This window comes from Pleurodeles waltl, chromosome 12, assembly GCF_031143425.1.
Source record: "Pleurodeles waltl isolate 20211129_DDA chromosome 12, aPleWal1.hap1.20221129, whole genome shotgun sequence".
NCBI classification, from domain to species: Eukaryota; Metazoa; Chordata; class Amphibia; order Caudata; family Salamandridae; genus Pleurodeles; species Pleurodeles waltl.
In genome coordinates, this window is record NC_090451.1 from 428,327,638 (window position 1) to 428,346,392 (window position 18,755).

General features: G+C 42.1%; 1 protein-coding gene across 1 annotated transcript in view; it reads left to right on the plus strand.

Annotated features, from left to right (window-relative positions):
* Positions 1-18,755, plus strand: part of CDYL2 (chromodomain Y like 2) — a 362,648-nt gene that overhangs the window by 127,021 nt on the left and 216,872 nt on the right. The gene's annotated exons all lie outside the window — the stretch shown is intronic.

Genomic DNA, 18,755 nt, shown 5'->3' on the forward strand with positions numbered 1-18,755 from the left:
AAACAGAGGTGCTGCTGGCACACTGGACTGCTCTGAGTGGCCAGTGCCACCAGGTGACGTCAGAGACTCCTGCTGATAGGCTCCTTCAGGTGTTAGTAGCCTATCCTCTCTCCTAAGTAGCCAAACCCTCTTTCCTGGCTATTTAGGGTCTCTGTCTCTGGGGAAACTTTAGATAACGAATGCAAGAGCTCATCCGAGTTCCTCTGCATCTCTCTCTTCACCTTCTGATAAGGAAACGACCGCTGACCGCGCTGGAAGCCTGCAAACCTGCAACATAGTAGCAAAGACGACTACTGCAACTCGGTAACGCTGATCCTGCCGCCTTCTCGACTGTTTTCCTGCTTGTGCATGCTGTGGGGGTAGCCTGCCTCCTCTCTGCACCAGAAGCTCCGAAGAAATCTCCCGTGGGTCGACGGAATCTTCCCCGTGCAACCGCAGGCACCAAAAAGCTGCATCACCGGTCCCTTGGGTCTCCTCTCAGCACGACGAGCGAGGTCCCTCGAATCCAGCGACTCTGTCCAAGTGACCCCCACAGTCCAGTGACTCTTCAGCCCAAGTTTGGTGGAGGTAAGTCCTTGCCTCACCTCGCTGGGCTGCATTGCTGGGAACCGCGACTTTGCAGCTACTCCGGCCCCTGTGCACTTCCGGCGGAAATCCTTTGTGCACAGCCAAGCCTGGGTCCACGGCACTCTAACCTGCATTACACGACTTTCTAAGTTGGTCTCCGGCGACGTGGGACTCCTTTGTGCAACTTCAGCGAGCACCGTTTCACGCATCCTCGTAGTGCCTGTTTCTGGCACTTCTCCGGGTGCTACCTGCTTCAGTGAGGGCTCTTTGTCTTGCTCGACGTCCCCTCTCTCTTCAGGTCCAATTTGCGACCTCCTGGTCCCTCCTGGGCCCCAGCAGCGTCCAAAAACGCCAAACGCACGATTTGCAGCTAGCAAGGCTTGTTGGCGTTCTTCCGGCGGGAAAACACTTCTGCACGACTCTCCAAGGCGAGAGGGATCCGTCCACCAAAGGGGAAGTCTCTAGCCCTTTTCGTTCCTGCAGAAACCTCAGCTTCTTCTGTCCAGTCGAAGCTTCTTTGCACCCGCAGCTGGCATTTCCTGGGCATCTGCCCATCTCTGACTTGCTTGTGACTTTTGGACTTGGTCCCCTTGTTCCACAGGTACCCTAGATTGGAAATCCACAGTTGTTGCATTGCTGGTTTGTGTCTTTCCTGCATTATTCCTCTAACACAACTATTTTGTCCTTAGGGGAACTTTAGTGCACTTTGCACTCACTTTTCAGGGTCTTGGGGAGGGTTATTTTTCTAACTCACTATTTTCTAATAGTCCCAGCGACCCTCTACAAGGTCACATAGGTTTGGGGTCCATTCGTGGTTCGCATTCCACTTTTGGAGTATATGGTTTGTGTTGCCCCTATCCCTATGTTTCCCCATTGCATCCTATTGTAACTATACATTGTTTGCACTGTTTTCTAAGACTATACTGCATATTTTTGCTATTGTGTATATATATCTTGTGTATATTTCCTATCCTCTCACTGAGGGTACACTCTAAGATACTTTGGCATATTGTCATAAAAATAAAGTACCTTTATTTTTAGTATAACTGTGTATTGTGTTTTCTTATGATATTGTGCATATGACACTAAGTGGTACTGTAGTAGCTTCACACGTCTCCTAGTTCAGCCTAAGCTGCTCTGCTAAGCTACCATTATCTATCAGCCTAAGCTGCTAGACACCCTATACACTAATAAGGGATAACTGGGCCTGGTGCAAGGTGCAAGTACCCCTTGGTACTCACTACAAGCCAGTCCAGCCTCCTACAGTCAGACGTTTGCCCTGTCAGTAAAATCAATCAGCCCAATGCTCCAACGTACAGTGCCTGATTCAATTTTAAAACTTGCCAATGCTCTCAAAAGAGAAGTGGGGTTGCAGTCCTGTTACCTCTACTTCAGAAGTTCAATTACCACTGTGTGCGAATAAGAAGAGTTGGTGTCTACAAAGAGTGTAAGTCTTGAAGGGTGTACGCATTAATTGGACAAACTCTTGGAATCCCTTTATAGCTTCTAAAACAAGCCATTTCAGGGAAGATAGATCCTTTTTCCGGGTGCACTGAATACCTACAAGTTGGTTGCCTCCGATGGAGCAAGTGCAGAGGGGCAGTATGTTGAGATTATCTCCCCTTACCCAACAACGGATAACCCCATCTGTCATAATTGTGACTAATCATTCCAAAAGTGAAATATTCAGCAATTCCAGATAATTCACGGCTGATAGTTCAGATGACCAGTTTCAATCAGTGTATCAAATTTATTAATCAAACAAACAGACAAATTATGACATTGTGAACAATCATTCCTCATTGTTGAAATCTAATAAAATATCTGTGAATATTGTTCATGTGAAGAAAGTAATACACGTTTGGCGTTTTTTTTGTCTGTGCCTGTTGGATTCCAGTTGGCTTAGGATATTCTTCTATTTTGAACAATAAATATCTGTTACAGTAAAGTCCATCTCAGTTTCAGAAAAGAGGCATACGCTGGCGGCCAGTCATTGGCTGACTAGGGTAGTGTTAATGGTTTTCACCCTTTTATAGGTTCCTAATCTATATTCAGTGTTCCAAGACTCAATTTCTGTAGATACTTTGCAAAGAGAGCTCATCTCATGACAACTACTGGGAAGAATTCTCTACAGATAGTACATGGTGGTATAGCCATATTCAGCTCGGTGCAGCACTTTGTTATTATTAGTCCTATTGATAGTGATTTATTACACCTCAGTGAGAAGTGAGTGGAGGTGATGGTTGAGCCAGTAACTAGAAAATCAATCTATCTACCCTTGCAACATGTTACTTTGTCAGTAACTGACCACACCCTAACGTCATCATTAGATTCCAGTTTGCAGACTTGTATCACCCGATTCAATTACCAAAAATTTTATTCTGGACCAAACAACTTGTTCAAAATGTAATCTGCTTGAGACAAATACACTACAGGTGCTAGTCACTTGTCCTTTGACGATTATCGTTTGGCGTCAAGGTAATATATTATCAATATGTGTAAACAAGGCGTAAACACATCTGGTTGCTTTGTTATCCAGGCCACACTAAGAGTTTGCTATTTAACATTTAATGTTGTGTTCTCTTAGTGTGGACATCGCTAAGCCTACAATTTTTGACAAAGCTGTTCTCTCCAGATCAAAGTAAGTAAAACATTGTCCCAGCAAAACCAGCAATTGTATCAGAATTTCATTTTCTCTAAAACATAACAATGTACATAACATTTGACTCAATGTTCTACCATACATGTAGCAGAAAATATCAACCATAGGGACTTTTACGTAAGTTAAGCTTAACATTTTCGTAATGAATCCTATCCCGAAGAACGTCAATATATTTCTCTCCTGGCCATGGTAAGCACAGCAAAGAAAAATTCAACACCAGAAAGCATGTTAGCATTCTACAGGTAGCCTGGCCAGTTCTAGATATTTCTGATCTAGGAGTCTACAAGCATATAATACAGTAATAATCCATTGCTTAACAGTAAGCATCACTGTACCTGGTGACATAGCAACATCTGTGCAATCAAGCTAGCCTGTCCGTTTAACAGTGTAATCATACTGAGGGACAGATAATTTTCTAGCGTCTGTTTTTTTTATCAAGTCTGGTTAAAATGGCATTAAGGATTGGCACAAACAGATTCAGAGAGCCCAAGGTGCATACTTGATCTTATCCTCCAGAAAAGGATACGCAAATTCTTGACAGAGAGCATTGCTTGAAACTGGATGAGGCACTCCATTATTCTAATACACGTTCAGGCTGCAGGGAATATGATTTAATGGAGCCCCGGAGCCCTAACCCATAAGATTTCTATGGGATCAACCCTCCAAATGTCACTATAATTTGAACCCATTCATCACCATCCCAAGCACCTCTTTAAATGTGGATTTCTCAAAAGCAGTTGTACAGATTTCTTCCAAATAATGAAAAGCATGTTTTCTGATAAAAAGTTTGACTTTTGAATGTGGGGTTATTCCGTTCAGCCAGTTCAGTATTGCCCCCCAAAAATATCCTATGAAAATTAGCATGGGAAAACAACATTTTGAAATGCCGCCTTTTTCTCAGCACCTGCTTGACAAATCTCCCCAAAACCTTCCAGTAGAGAGCTGGGGTGGATGAGAATAAATTTTGAAACTTTAGTGAAGATTCATCAAACAGCGTCAAAGTTATTAGCAAAACAAAATTTGCTATTCCTATGGAAACTCGGGTATAACTAGAACCACTCCCTCCCTCAGTTTGCCTCTGGGGGGCAGAAGGACTGTTCTGGGGTAATGCATAGGCAGGCTGCCTACATCCCTTGTTCTGTTTTGGGCCTAGTTTTTTCCTTGCTACTCCCTTGGCAGTAGCAGATTGGGGGCAAATTCACACAATCCATCTTCTGGTGCAGCAGAAAAACTGGTGCGCGTTTCTGTGGTAAAGGCACAGTGGGTTTCCTGGATGGCCTTCTCCCACCAATTCCTTTTTTGGGCCATTTTTTCACCTGTTTTCTAGTGCACTTTCTGCCTCATCTAGAAGGCAGATGGGGTTAAAGACCCAGTTGACCCCCAGGAGAAGCAGAAAGACTGGTGTGCCTATTCTAGGGTAATGATGGTACCACCTCGTTACCTGGGTGTATGTTCCACCTCTTTTTTTTTTTTTTCTTTTTTTTTTAACTCTAATTGTCCCTTATATCTAGTGGGCTTTGGCCCCCCCAACCTAGCAGATTGTCAGTAAAACATCCCAATCTGTCCTAATAAGAGGGTAGAAAGACTGATACCCCTTTCTGGGGTGGAAGCATAACACAATAGGTGGTGTTTGGTGTTTTTTCTGCCTACCTGCGGGGGGACAGAATGACTGTTGTACCTTTTTACTCAGAGTGAATGGATAAAGGTGTACCTCTGAATTATGGAAACACACTGAGCAGCAGAAAGATTGTTCTGTGTAAAGATATGGCAATTGTATACTATAATTACCAAATTAAATTTTTATCAGACTTCTGTATAAAGTGTGTTATTTTACCCTAAGGCAGAGGTCTTAAGTATGTTTTTTGCTCTGATCCCCTTCTAAGCAAAATATCTTGACGTCTGGCTCCCCCCAATATTTTATAGCAAGGATTGGGGAAGCATAGCTTACAAGATCATTTCAGGGATACCTTTTCTGTAGCTCATAATTTACACTAAATATGAGACTTCTAAAAGTATCCAAAAAATTGCCCCTTGATATTTATAATGGCATCACACTCATGTGCGCTAATTATTGCTGAGCCCTGAGTATCTGGCTGTCGTCTCTGCCTCTTTCACCCCTTTCACCATGTCTGGCCATCATTTCACTCTTAAAAAAGTAAGTTTATCCCTGTCAAAAAAACAAAATGGGCTTGTACATTTTACCCCACTCTGTGAAGTAAGAGTGAACCCCGGAATGAATGCTGACAAGGGAAATTACAGCCTCCACCCCTTTTGTAAAGTAAAGCTGTCAATATTGTGATGCAGTGGGCTCTTATACCCCTCGTTCCGAATACCACTTAACCTGCTTCACCAATGACAGCTATTGCCTTGTGGGTAGGGCTTTATTCTCTTGTCTTTGTTAAAACATGAAACACCATTTTGCTCCATCCCCCTCTCTGCCACTATCTATGGCCTGAACTAAGGGCCTCCTTTGTGTCAATTGTCCCCTTCTTTGGGCCATTGCTTCAAGGCCAAAAGCAGCACTAGCACATCAAGGGTAGACTGGGCTGTAATGCAAGATAGGAAGGATGGTAAAATAGCCATTATTGGGATTTAGTCGATCTCTCACACTCCTGGGCACCAGTGCCGCCAAACTTGCCTACAACCCTGCAAAGTAGGCTGGTTCCTCTGCCAAGTCCACAGAGCCATCCCTTCTAAATCTGAGGCCCAAAACAAGCAATCTGCCACTTTGGGTAAAAAGAAGTACTAACTCCCCACCCTCCGTTACTTGGGGCATGTTCCCTGTGCAGCAATGGTGGCCGGTGCTGTCATGCTAGCAAGGACCACTCCCATTTCTGGTAGTAAAACAGCCATATCTGGGGTCCAGGGACCACTCACAACCCTGGCCCCATTCACACTACACCTGCTACAGTAATACTAATGATGGCCCTTTTTAATTAAAGAAAAAAAATCCCACATACTTTGTTCCTTTACTAAGGCATCTCTTCCAGAAACGTGCCTCTGTCTATTTGTAAACAATAAAATAGCCACCAAATAGCACCCCCCTCCTCTGTGCCTTCTCTTTAACTGTGCTGATTAAATACAGGCTGAAAAAGATTTGTGCTAAAATCAGCCTTGCCATACAAATTTAAAATACTCAGTACACTTCCGGCCCTCACCAAATGGCCTTCTGGCAAGCAGATCCTAGTGTAAACATTGGAGATTTTTTTTTTAAAAAATAGAAGAATGATATCAGCACCCATTGGAGTCTTAATGGGACACAGTGCAGCCTTTTTGACATAGAGAATGAACTGAGGTCCATAAAGGCTAAATGCAGGGTGCCCTGGGAGGCCACTGTATATTTACTAATTAATAAATGCAAATTGAGCCATTGTTCAAAAGTCCCCAGTACAGCCCTAAACAAAACTAGATCTCTATTGATGCCATTACATGATGAAGCATTCTGTCCAGGAGTACCCTCCAAGCAACCTTGACTTCTTGTATCAATACGTGGAATTGTGTGGTAACATGTAACCCCTATTTCCATTAGAAACAGGTGCAATAACTGATAGAGAGCAAGATGAGTGCAGATAGAAGCAGCTAACAGCATTTAGAACATTAGTAAATAAACGAGCCCATAAGTCAATATTGAACGTATAAGTCAATAAGTACATGGTCAGGGCCAGAGGCCATACCTGTAGGACTATTACTTATTGCATTGGTTACATCATCCAAAGTAAAAACAAAATGATATTCAAAGTGGTAAACCACAGTCTCATTTTCTTTAATCTGTATGAATGAGTTCACTATAGGTAGTAGTAGAAAAATGAGGTACCCAGAGATCTAGCAAATTTTGAACATCTAGAGGAGTTGTATGGAAATTCCTAAGAAAGTAATTATTATCTACCCTACAAAAGGTGGATATGTCTTTAGGAATACTCACCATTGACAGTTTTTCCAAGCATTCTCCCATTTTACCAAGTTTTGAAAGTGTTTAATAAATGGCCCTTGAATAGGCAACCACTTCTTATCAAGGGGGAATCTTTTTAATAATCTGTGTAAATGGAGATTAGCAATACAACAAGTGGAATCAAACCATTTGTAAGGATTGCAAAGCTTTTTGTCGAGAAATCAGCAAAGAGCTGTTGATAGTTAAACACATCATCTTGAAAGAGCCATAAATAATAAAAAAAGAAAAAAATTGCTCAACAGAGTTAAGTATCACCAAACATGATGTCAACAGACTCCTGAGGATGCCATAGAGATCAAAAAGGTCTCATCTCATTCTAAGACAATCGCTTTTAACAGTGTCAGCCCTGGTAAAAATGGTGCCTTAAGTATCAGAAACTGATGTCAAATCAAAATTATAATCAAGGGATTATGGATGCTAAAAACCTTGGCAACGACAGTGTGAGGCACAGTCTGACAGATATTTAGAGACAAAAATATAATCAATTGTACTAAAAGAACTTAGTCATGTAAAAGTTGGAATTGTAGTCGCACCAGTTTTAAAGATCATATCCGCATTTACAAGATTTCTTTCAGAGACTAAATTAAAGAGTACATTGCCTTGTAGCTTAAGATAAGATTTCTATGCCGGGACCTGCTCTTTACAGGAGTGATCCATAAAAAAGGGATTTAAAGTAAACTTTGGGAGTAGTCAAATTACCTTCAAAACTTAAAAGTGAAGTTATGCACCATGTCATTATGAGAACATAATTATTTTTCGAAAAGTGAATCAACAGAAATGTAATTACCTGTTTTCCTTTCATTATTAGTACCTGAAAGCTCAAGCCACCAGAAGGTGAATGAATAACATCACACTAGGAATATCATAATCTACATTAACAGCCTCCACCAGAAGAAGAGGAAGTTGTGAGAACTTCATGGGACCAATTGCCATCAAGCTAAAAGTCGGTAGTGGCCCAAGTCTCTCTTGAAATAGGATAATAAACTGCCTAATTAAAGAAACACAAACATTGTTATTCATTGTAGAAAATATCCTCACAATATTAAATAAGGGAATATTAAGGTGCTCAAGTCCAAGGTTATCATTTCATATTTTGCAATTGGAATCACTTAGAGGATGTCAGTGCATATTGTTGTACCAGAATCACACTTAGGAATGAAAAGTCAGTTGTCATCTTCCAAAGGTGCAAATGAGCTCACTATACGGGAAGCAAAAAATGGTAGTTAAATGTAGTCTAGCTGGACTGCCTTAATCACACTATTGAGAATTCTTCTGTGATTTGATTTGAAAAACAGGTTATGTAAAGCTATGGTTTCCCTAATTTTTACCTTGTTAACTGTACCATGGTCAGTCCTGGGTGAATAGCCAAGAGTCCGCCTGACTATAATACTTTCATCATACGAAGGCTAATCGCTACTCACTTTTTTTAATTAAACCAATATTTTAGTTTGTCTTGGTTTTCTTTTGTGTTGCACACTAAGGCAAGAAGATTTGTTAGTACCATAATGTAAGGACAGCATCTATAGGGAGGTGTAAAATAGGGGGACCTAAATGATGTGGAATAGAGGGAGACACAATGGAATTTAATTGTGTGTTTTTTGGGGCACATCAACTAAACAGCTACAATTGAAAGTATAAGGCATCGGATAATATATGTCATGAGCTCTGGAGTGGGACATAGAGAAGGATAGAAAATGCACATTAATTAGTTGCATTGAATCTGCCAAGGTAGTAGGAGTAACTTCAAAAATCTTAGGACAGCCCAATACTTTGAGGTAGAAGCTACTGTTTCCAGAGCAAAGGACGTTTCATTAATATGTTTAAAAATAGATCTAATTTTAACCAAGAGTTTGTCCTGTTGAGATTGGAGTGAGGGGGGTCAGAAGTCTTTGTCAAACTCAGTAGCCATATTCTTTGAGGGATTAGGCAATTTAAGTAGGCTAATTTTTTTTGGGAGAGGGAGGAGAGTAGTAAGTAGATCTTGAGTGTCTCTGGAACAAAATCGACCTTTCTGCAAAATTTGGTGTAATTGCGTCTAGCAGTTTGGGCTGTAGTCATGCTGAAATCTCCTATGGGAATTACCATCGGAAACACACTTTTTTTACCCCGCCCCATTTCTTGTCCCCAGGCTTTACTGATCACCCCAAAACTTTCCATGTGAAACAAGAATTACCGGAACACTTTTGTGACGATCTGTCAAACGGAGCCAAAGATATAGGGAAGTCAAAAAATGCTTTTTTATGGAAACATGGTCCTAACTATAACTAGAGGATGGATATATATATATATATATATATATATATATATATATATATACATATATATATATATATCTCACATAATAATATACCCCTTCCTGCCTAAGGACTCCAGAGACCTTGCTTAGGAAGGATGGATGCATAGATAGATAGATAGATAGATAGATAGATAGATAGATAGATAGATAGATTGTTTATGGGGAAGTGGGTTTTGCCATTGAGTTTAATGGTAAACGTAAGTTCCTGCTGTTGCAGACTGGGAGCCACTTTGTACTTTGTCACACACAGAGTGGTACAACCAGTGCAACAACCCTGGGTGGATACTCTGCCTTACATGCCCTGGGCACAGTATACTAGGGGTAAGTAAGTCAGTCTCTGCCAATTCAGGGTAGCCAATTCGATGTATACTTTGGAATGGGTTAGGACACTGGCACTGAGGTCTGGTCCAAAATTCAGCAGCTAGTAATCCAAATAAGTGCAAAAAAGGGAGTTGAAGGGTGCAAAAAGCATGTTTCCTTAAACTAACTGTAGAAAGAAGATGAAACCATGAGATTGAGAGAATGGGAGTGATGCAGTGTATACCAATTTGCTGTGGAATCAATTGTGCTATTTAAAAACCTAATTATTAATCCTCATTAAAAATAATTGCTGTGGTGTAAAAAGCAAATCAAATAATTTAACCCAGGTTTTCAAAAAGCAGCAATAACGTACTAAGGTATTCTTGTGTCAATAAAGGCAAGAACCTACTTTGCAAATTTGGGAAAAATCTTTAGAGAGAAGCCTGTTCATGACAACACCCATCTATCTCTTGCTAACAAAGCAAAGTGAAAGAAAGTGGAATCTCTTTGAAGTATCCTCTGCCAGAAGAATACACCTATACTATACTTCTCTCTGTTTTTGAGAATCGGAAAACAAACTTACCTCAAATGAAGAGAGTCATGTTTTTCTTCTTTTTTGTTTAATGTGATATTGGTAGTATTTTATTTAGTTTTTGCCAGCTTAGATCTACAGATTTGCACTATAGAAATCCATGGAGTTGATGGGTTCAACTAAGCTACCATAGTTATCCCTTATGGCTAGCCGATATCAAAGCAACCTTGTATGGTTTGAGATTTTTTTAGTTAGCCTTCTGTTGTTAAATAAAAATCCACTAGTGGAAGTAAAACAAAGATACTGGGAACCAAAGTTAGAGGCATATTATGCAAGACACTTACTGGTACATGGTTATATACTTCTAAAGGATGAGATATGTCCCACCTTACTCACTATATATATATAAAGGCGGCATGTAGTGGCTGTAAACAACTACATGTACCTCAGAAAAGTGACAAAGGGAAGGGGGAAGGTAATTGTACCTGAAACCATAATGCATTTTGTAATAATTTTCACTTTATATTTTGCACCTTTGGCTACCTACCCTACTAAGGAAATTTGGTACAGCACTATCGTGTAGGCAACAATGTCAGTATCCATGCAAAATGCTGCTTAGAGATTTTTTTTTTTAAATCTTGCTAATGAAATAAGCAGAAAGGGCTGTAAAGGTTAACATATGTGGAACTGATTGATAAATTAATTTATACTGCACTTATTTGTTTTGAGTATTTAACTATTATCTAAAATGCAGTACAATTAACTGTACAGTTGGTATGGTAATTTTTACATTTGTTTATTTTTTATATAAATTATGCAACATTTTTATAGAGTGATGTGTAATGTATCTGTTGTGAAATATGTATGAAAAAGTTAGAGCCTGCTAAAAACATACTAATGCTACTACTACTCCAGATGTGAAAAAGGGATAAACATATGCTATAAAAACATGACAGTGTGTGTTTTAAGTTACCAGTTTCTTGATGAGTCACAATAGAACACTTGGGCAGTGTTAAAAATCAGATGAAAGTGTATAAAGTACAGATGATATTACAGACAGTGGCACCTAGAGTTGATCAGTTGCTATTAAGCCTGCATGTAAAGGGGGGGCATGGCTTAGCCGGATCGCAAGATGGCTGCCACTCCATAAGGCTCTGCGGGACAGGAGAATAAATCCTAAAATTCTCTTTTTCCTGTCAACCATCGGGTGCTGTGTATGCGCTGGGGCAGCGTGCCTTGAGGTCCTGTTGCACAGGGCGTGTAATTGGGCCTCCCGCGGTTCGGAGACCAAACTTTTAGTGGAGAGAGATGGGCCATGTAGCTGGTTGCGGCCTGTGGCGGAGGGTCTGCCCTGTGTGAGTTTGTCGATCAGCTGGCTTTGCACGCTGGAGCATGGCTGCCTCGCGACTGCTGTGCCAATAACTGGGAGGCACTGGAGGCCCCCCACTGTGGACAGTGGCTGAAGAGAGGACCCCGTTGAGGTGAGGGCTGCTGCACTGACCGTGTGCTGAGTGCCCGCTTGATATTAGAGCGGCTTATGCCACGGCTGTGGATAGGGGCGCTGCTGAATTACCGCCTGACCAGACAAGGGCCCTGAAGACCGGGAGCGACCCAGAGAAGTGCAGTGGAGGCCCCTGCAGCTGTGGAGCTGAGCGTTGCCGAGGACCGCAATCCGGAGCAAGCTGCTGCGGGACTCGACGTGGCATGGACCGCAGAGCTGTATCTGCCACCTCCTTAGGTCTGGATGGCGACCGAGTTGGAGCACCCTTTCAAGGAGGGAAGAGTAACTCAGGACTGACTTAAAGGTACCTGCTGGTGTGAGGAACACTGGTGGGAAGCGCTGGGCAAGCTGCGACTGGACATGGACGTGGAGCATAGTGGTGAGACCCCGAAAATGTGCTCAGCTCTAGTGCTGGTGAGCCGGAGGAAGGCATGTTCATACCCTCCTCTGGCTCACCAGCACTAGAGCTGTGCACATTGTTCAGGGTCTCACCACTATGCTCCACCTCGGTAGTGTGGAGGGAGCCTGCCTAGCTCTGGTTGGTCAGATCCAGGTTGAACTTTACTGTGACACAAGGAAGGTGAGCGCGTACGGTGTGTGCAAAGGATTGCTGCCACATAAGTTCTAAGGGGCAGTGAGGGCCCTGGGGCTGCCAGGCAAGAGGTAAGGAGCACTCACGAGGACATCCTCGTCTGCTGCTGCAATTGGGTGTGCTGCTGGGCACTCTTACACCAGACACAAAGATCTGTAAGGCAAAGTTTCTCTGGGAGCGTGGGTCTACTGATCCCAAATCTCACCCCACCTGAGGTGTGACCAGCTGTGCTGGAAGGCCTGCGGCATGGGTAAAACCGACCACAAGCAAATCAAACTTGCATCAGAAAGCAGGAAGAAATCTGGGCATGCCAGTAGAGTACCTTTGGACGAGGTTGCAACGGACCTACTTCCAGAGAAGATAGAGTAATCTTCATCCAATAAAGCTATGTTCTTGGACCTTAAGCAGAGCCTCGCTGGCATAGATACTAAGTTGGATCATCTCACAGACCTCATGGATAGGTTAAAGGACAGAGTAGATGACCATGACACCGACTAGGTCAGGAGGAGACCCACACTTCTGAAATAGAGGACGGGTGCCATACCTCTGACGGGAGGCTTCTTCAGATGGAGCATGTGCTTGCAGTGATCCATAACAAAAGCGAGGATCTTGAGACGTGCTCGATACAGAACAACCTCTGAATCTCAGGTCTCCTCGAATCCACAGACATGGGCCACATAGAGGAATATATGTGGAGTATCTGTTAATGTTGATTTTTGCAGGGGCGATGTCCTCGGTGATTGTGGTGGAGCAAGTGCCCGCGGCCTCCACCAGAGACTCCGGCATGACCCATTACAGTGCGCCTGCTAAATTAGAGAGACCGGGATACAGTTCTCTGCCTGACCAGAGAGCATAGCCCAATAACAACAACAATCTTACAGGTTTTCCAGATTACACCCCTAAAGTTCAGGCAGCGTGAAGGTCCTTTCTGCTGGTGAAACACTTGCTGAATTATAGGCTCAAAATTTCTTGACGTCGGCATATCTTCACTAACTTGATATTGATATTTGTATGTTACTGGTGGTCCACTTAACGTATGTCATGGCTGCGTGGGGGTTGGATGGGAGAGTGCCCCCTGGTTGTGTATTCTAGCTATGCTTGTGGTGTTGCAATCATTATCCGCCAGGGGTTGTCTTGGCATACTAGGCCTGTGATGTGAGATGGTGTGCTACCTTGGGGTCTGTCTGTGCAGGGACATAAGTGGCCTCTGGACTGAAAAGTATGGCAAAACAATCTGTTGGTTGGAGGACAAGATTGTGGCCTAGAGCTCTTGTACCCTCTTGCTCACAGGGCAGACCCCAATTGTCAAAATGGTGGCCCTGCCTAAATTTCTATACTTATTCGTTAATATCCCCATGCCTCATACATCCTGTTTTAGAAAGAGGCTCTGCTCATTGCTACCATCACTGGTTTGGGTGGGTAGACAGCCCAGAATCTCATGGGATATGCTGACCCAGCCTTTTGAGCTGGAAGGTCTGGTGGCCCCTGACTTGGGATTATATTATAATTGCACCCAGATGCAATATTCTCAGTTCACCCTATCCACTGTCTGCCACATACCTCCCCCAAATCTGACTTTGGCCGCGAGCACTCTACAGGGCAGTGTTCTTTCCCCCACGCCTGCCGCAAAGGAGCATTGACATGGTTGCTTGACCAGCTTTGGCTTGGCAGACGCTCTTTCGCAGTAATGGGGCTTTAACTCTGTGTGTGTCCTCTATGCCACTTTTAGATCAGCGTAAGCTGGCTGTTACGGAGGAGGGTGATGGGCGAAGATGCCTTTGCGATATGCAGCTAACCGCTATGAGCTCTCTGTACACCGAGGGCCAATTTGTGACCCCTGCAGCAGCGCCTTGTGATCCCCACAACACACATTATATCATTCCACATATTTACAGATACGATCGGCCGTTCGTGCCTGGAGCAGTGCATTCCCCCCCACCCACCCAACCATGCCCCCCCGGTGTGTCAGGCGCTAGAGCGTCTGTACTCCACCCCAACGCTTAAGCGGCTAGTCACTCGATTATATGCAACCATGCAGACTACTGCTCCCTCTGCTAGACCGCGTGCTAGGGCATAATAAGAACATGATATAGGCACCCCCTTATCTGATGACGTCTGGAAATACTGCAGTGCACATATGCGAGCCCTATCCCTGAATTATCGGCTGCGCTTGATACATTTAAAGTTTATTAATTGATTATATTACACTATGCTGTGGCTTTGTCATATGGGTTTGAACACAGACTCCGGCAGCTTCAGATTTGGGCAGGATGTGTTGGATGTGATTGATGAGATGGTTGAACTAATGCTCCTGCACCACCCACTACTTGCACTATTAGGATCTGTTAAAGATATACAGTCTGATTAGAGAAAGCTAGTGGGAATGCTATTTATCTTGGCAAAGCGCAGAGTTGCCATGTGTTACGGGCGTGAGTAGAGCCCCCATAAATTAGATTGGCTGAAGGACGCGGCGTATCGTCAGGAACAACTAAATATATACTAGGACTTAATGCCAGTGAATGGGTGACCCATTGAAATATGGGCCCCTCTACAGGCATTCCTTTGCACGCAGACCGCACTGCCTGGAGCATAGTTGGTGTCGAACTTCGGCACATGGTGGGGCCTCTTTGGACAATCATCCGTCCTCATGCAGGAGTTGCCCAGGATTTACACTATTAAGAACTCTACAGTGATTGCTGGGGTACTTGTCTTTGCCCCCCTCCCTCCACTTGTTTAAAGGTTCTTCATGGTCAGGGTGTTTTTTTTGTTCTTTTTTTTTTTGCAATGTTGGCAGTCTTATACTGCAATGTATAGATTGATTGGAGTATTGTCCTTATTAAGATGTCTGGTTTCTTGTGCTTTCTGATGTCGGATGATAAAGCAACATAGACCAGGCATGGGTGGACTGGGAGATTCCTGTTATTACTATTATTTGTTGTAACCTACTATGAGAAACTCAATAAAAAAATATTCAAAAAATAAAAGCCTGCATGTAAAAGGAGTATAGTAACACCACTAGTAAAACTGAAGAAAACCACAAATGACTGTGTATTAAAATACTTTCTCCTCATGATCCCTTTTCCATTTTAATTTAAGCCTCTTTATACACTTGACAACATTTCATTGCCTAAAGCGGATTTCTTTTATGACAGTCTTTTACTGTATTTATTAGTGTTTGCACATGCCCAATGCTATAAAATCGGACTATTCATCCAATGTCTGCCAGATGCATTAAATAGAACTTAATTGGGAACTCGTATTTGCAATATTTGATTTTGATAATTTATTTCAGGCATGGTCATCAGAGTATTAAATCTGGTTTGTTGTGCTGAATGTGGTATAAAACAGGAGAGGAATATTGATGTAATGTTGAAATAGTCTCAAAATTCCTCTAAATAAATATCACTAATGATGAATACTATTTAAACCAAAATCGGTAGTCTCATGATCCTCAGATTATGGAATGTTTTTAAAGGAAGCAAGCTTTAAACAAGGAACATGATGGATTACTGGTAAGTAAGATGTGCTTTGAATTCCAGATATAGTTAATTTTTCCAGTGGTGAAAATCCCACATCCTATCCTGACACAGAGATATGGTCCATACGCTGGAATAGAAAGAGTGGTATGCATAGTGAAAATGTGAAGCACAGTAATATTGTCATGCTTGTTAAGTCTTTAATAAAATTAGTAATCACGCACTTGCAGGATTACCTCTTCTACTAATATTTCTTAAATCCAGTGGCACAAAATGTTTGTGGCTTTAGGCCTACAGCAGTGTCAATGGCTTACATTATCTGAATGTCAATGGACACAGTACTTAATTGATTTTGTTGTTGTCCAGAGGTTTAATTATACATCTTAACGGCAAGGACTGACTTTAATTATTGCTTCAGATCATGAGTCCTAGTTTGTCCTATTTTGGGATCCACATTTCTTCATTAATTATTGTAAATATTGTTGTATTTGTTTAAGTGTAAGCATTTAATTCTATTGACACTTTTCAGTGACTTAGGGCCTGATTACGAGTTGGGGGGGTTGAACCTCCAAAACTCCAACCAGGTGGTGGTGAGGCGGCCGTCAAGGCGGCGGCCTCACCACTGTCCTATTCCAATGTTTCCACCAGGCTGACCTGCACAAACATTGTATTACAATATTTCTGCCGGTCAGCCGGTGGAAACAGTGCGGGAGTCAGAGAGCCAAGCCCAATGCCATCACACATAGCACCCTCAGAATGCGCACTGTCTGACATCCCAAAAAGCATTTTTCTAGTCGCAAACAGGCCGATTCAACTAGGAAAATGCTTTGTACATGTGGCCCTAAGTACCTCAACCTGATATCACCACAGCCGACTAAAAGGCTATGAAGCCAGAACTACTATTATAAATAGTTTTGGTGATGGAACAAAGCACTTTGGCCAAGGGATCTGTAGGTATCAACATACAAAGTCTGACTCTAGATGCTTCTAGATTTGCAATACCATTCATAGAGACCAAATTGTGTTTTTAGGGTTTTTGCAGGGCAGTGGTGAATGCCCAGTGGCTTTGTTGAGCTGTGTTTGATTGTATACAGGTGCTGACTGAGGTCATGTGTTTCTGGACAGCGTGTTGTAATTTCGCTCACCCAAATATACAGGACACAAACTATACCTTTCCAGTTGCAGGGTGACTGTTCATTGGAGAGTCATGGTACCACTGTAAAAGGTATCTTAAGTTCTGCAAAGGGAACATAAATGTGCCCCTGATTAAAAATAACCTCTTTTGTGCTTTGTGTTTGCTCAAGATTGTATTGTATCCAAGTAATTGGCTACATGTTGTTTTGGGCTTGTTTGATTTTAGTAAATACATAATCTGTATTTCCTGCTGATGAGTGCAGTGTATGCAAAATGTTGAATGTAACTTGCTCTGATTCTTTATAAGTTTGCAGAGGGAAGGAAACATTTATTGTGGTGATGTAATATACAGTTGCTGCTAAAAAGTGTCACTAGTGTGAGAAAGCTTCTTTAATGATGAACATTTCCTGATGATATATTGTGTAGTTATGCTCAGACACTGGTTTGAATGCTCCTGTGGCTTTGTGGGGTAGAACAGCTTCAATTCATAAGTGTAATTCTGTGCAAAGCACTTGTCACAATTCGAAGGCGTTAAAATAAAATGTGAAGTAAAGGTTTTTGTTTGCCTGTTCTTTCTGTTCCCCAGGTGAGTGGCACCCAGAACTGAATATCGACATTTTGTCTAACTGCAATGAAAAAGAACACCCTTAGGAAGTGTCTGTACAAATTAGTAGATCCTTGGGATTACTTTATATTGTTTGACTGATGACTGTATGGGCCATTGTTCCAAAGCTTTTACTTTCTCTGCATATATACCCATCACCTGTGGACTGATCAGAAACCCAAAAAGATGACTGTGTTGGTGTTAAAAGGTTTCCAGTTAAATATTCAAAGATGCTTTTACAGGTGAGTCAGATATCCCATCATATGGTGGCAATATTGAACCAGGTATTTGGAAAAGAACAAAATATCATACAAATCAATGACAACATAGGAGCCTGCAGATATGGTGATTTTATTATGCTGTGGAGTTGGAGCGTTTCATAGGCACAAAGGCATAATGAGATACTCCTAATAGGTTGAAAGGCTGTTTTCTCAGATTCTTACAGATTGTATTCCCCATGCAGAGCCAGGGTAGGAATATTAAGAGCGTAGCCGATTGTAATTGATCCACAAGGACATTGGATAATGATGCTTTCACTTTCCTACAGTCAACACACAGACTAATCTCTCTAGGATGTTTGCGGACAACAAATATAGGCGCAGCAGCTGGAGTGTTGAATAAAAACTTGAACCAGATTCTCAACTAAATATTCCCACTACTATTGTGACTTTTTATACATTCAGTGCATAGCTATACTCGTGTGGATTAATTGCCCATGACATTATCTTTACCTGGCATCATATTCTGTGTGTACCTGTTTGATCAATTCCTTTCCATTGAAGGCATCCAAGAAGGTATATTATTAGTCGGGGAGCAACGGGTATGTCAGCCAATGTAGGGATTGTGCTTTGGATACCAGGAACTACTGAGGCAACAATTGCACTAAACACTTTGGTAATAATGTATGGCTATTTTTCCCTTTAACTACATATCCTAATGTAAGCGAAGTGCTGTCCACATCCTGGTTGGTTGCAGTTTTTTTTAACCAACTGAATATAGGATTGGCTAGAAAATGGCCTGTCAGTGAGATTACCTGAAGTCATATAATTATAAGCTTCAGGAGAGAAGTGTAGGTTATTGAATTAGCAAGTAAGGATGCAGATAATGATAATGAAAAAGTGTGGGCAGACCATTGCCAAATA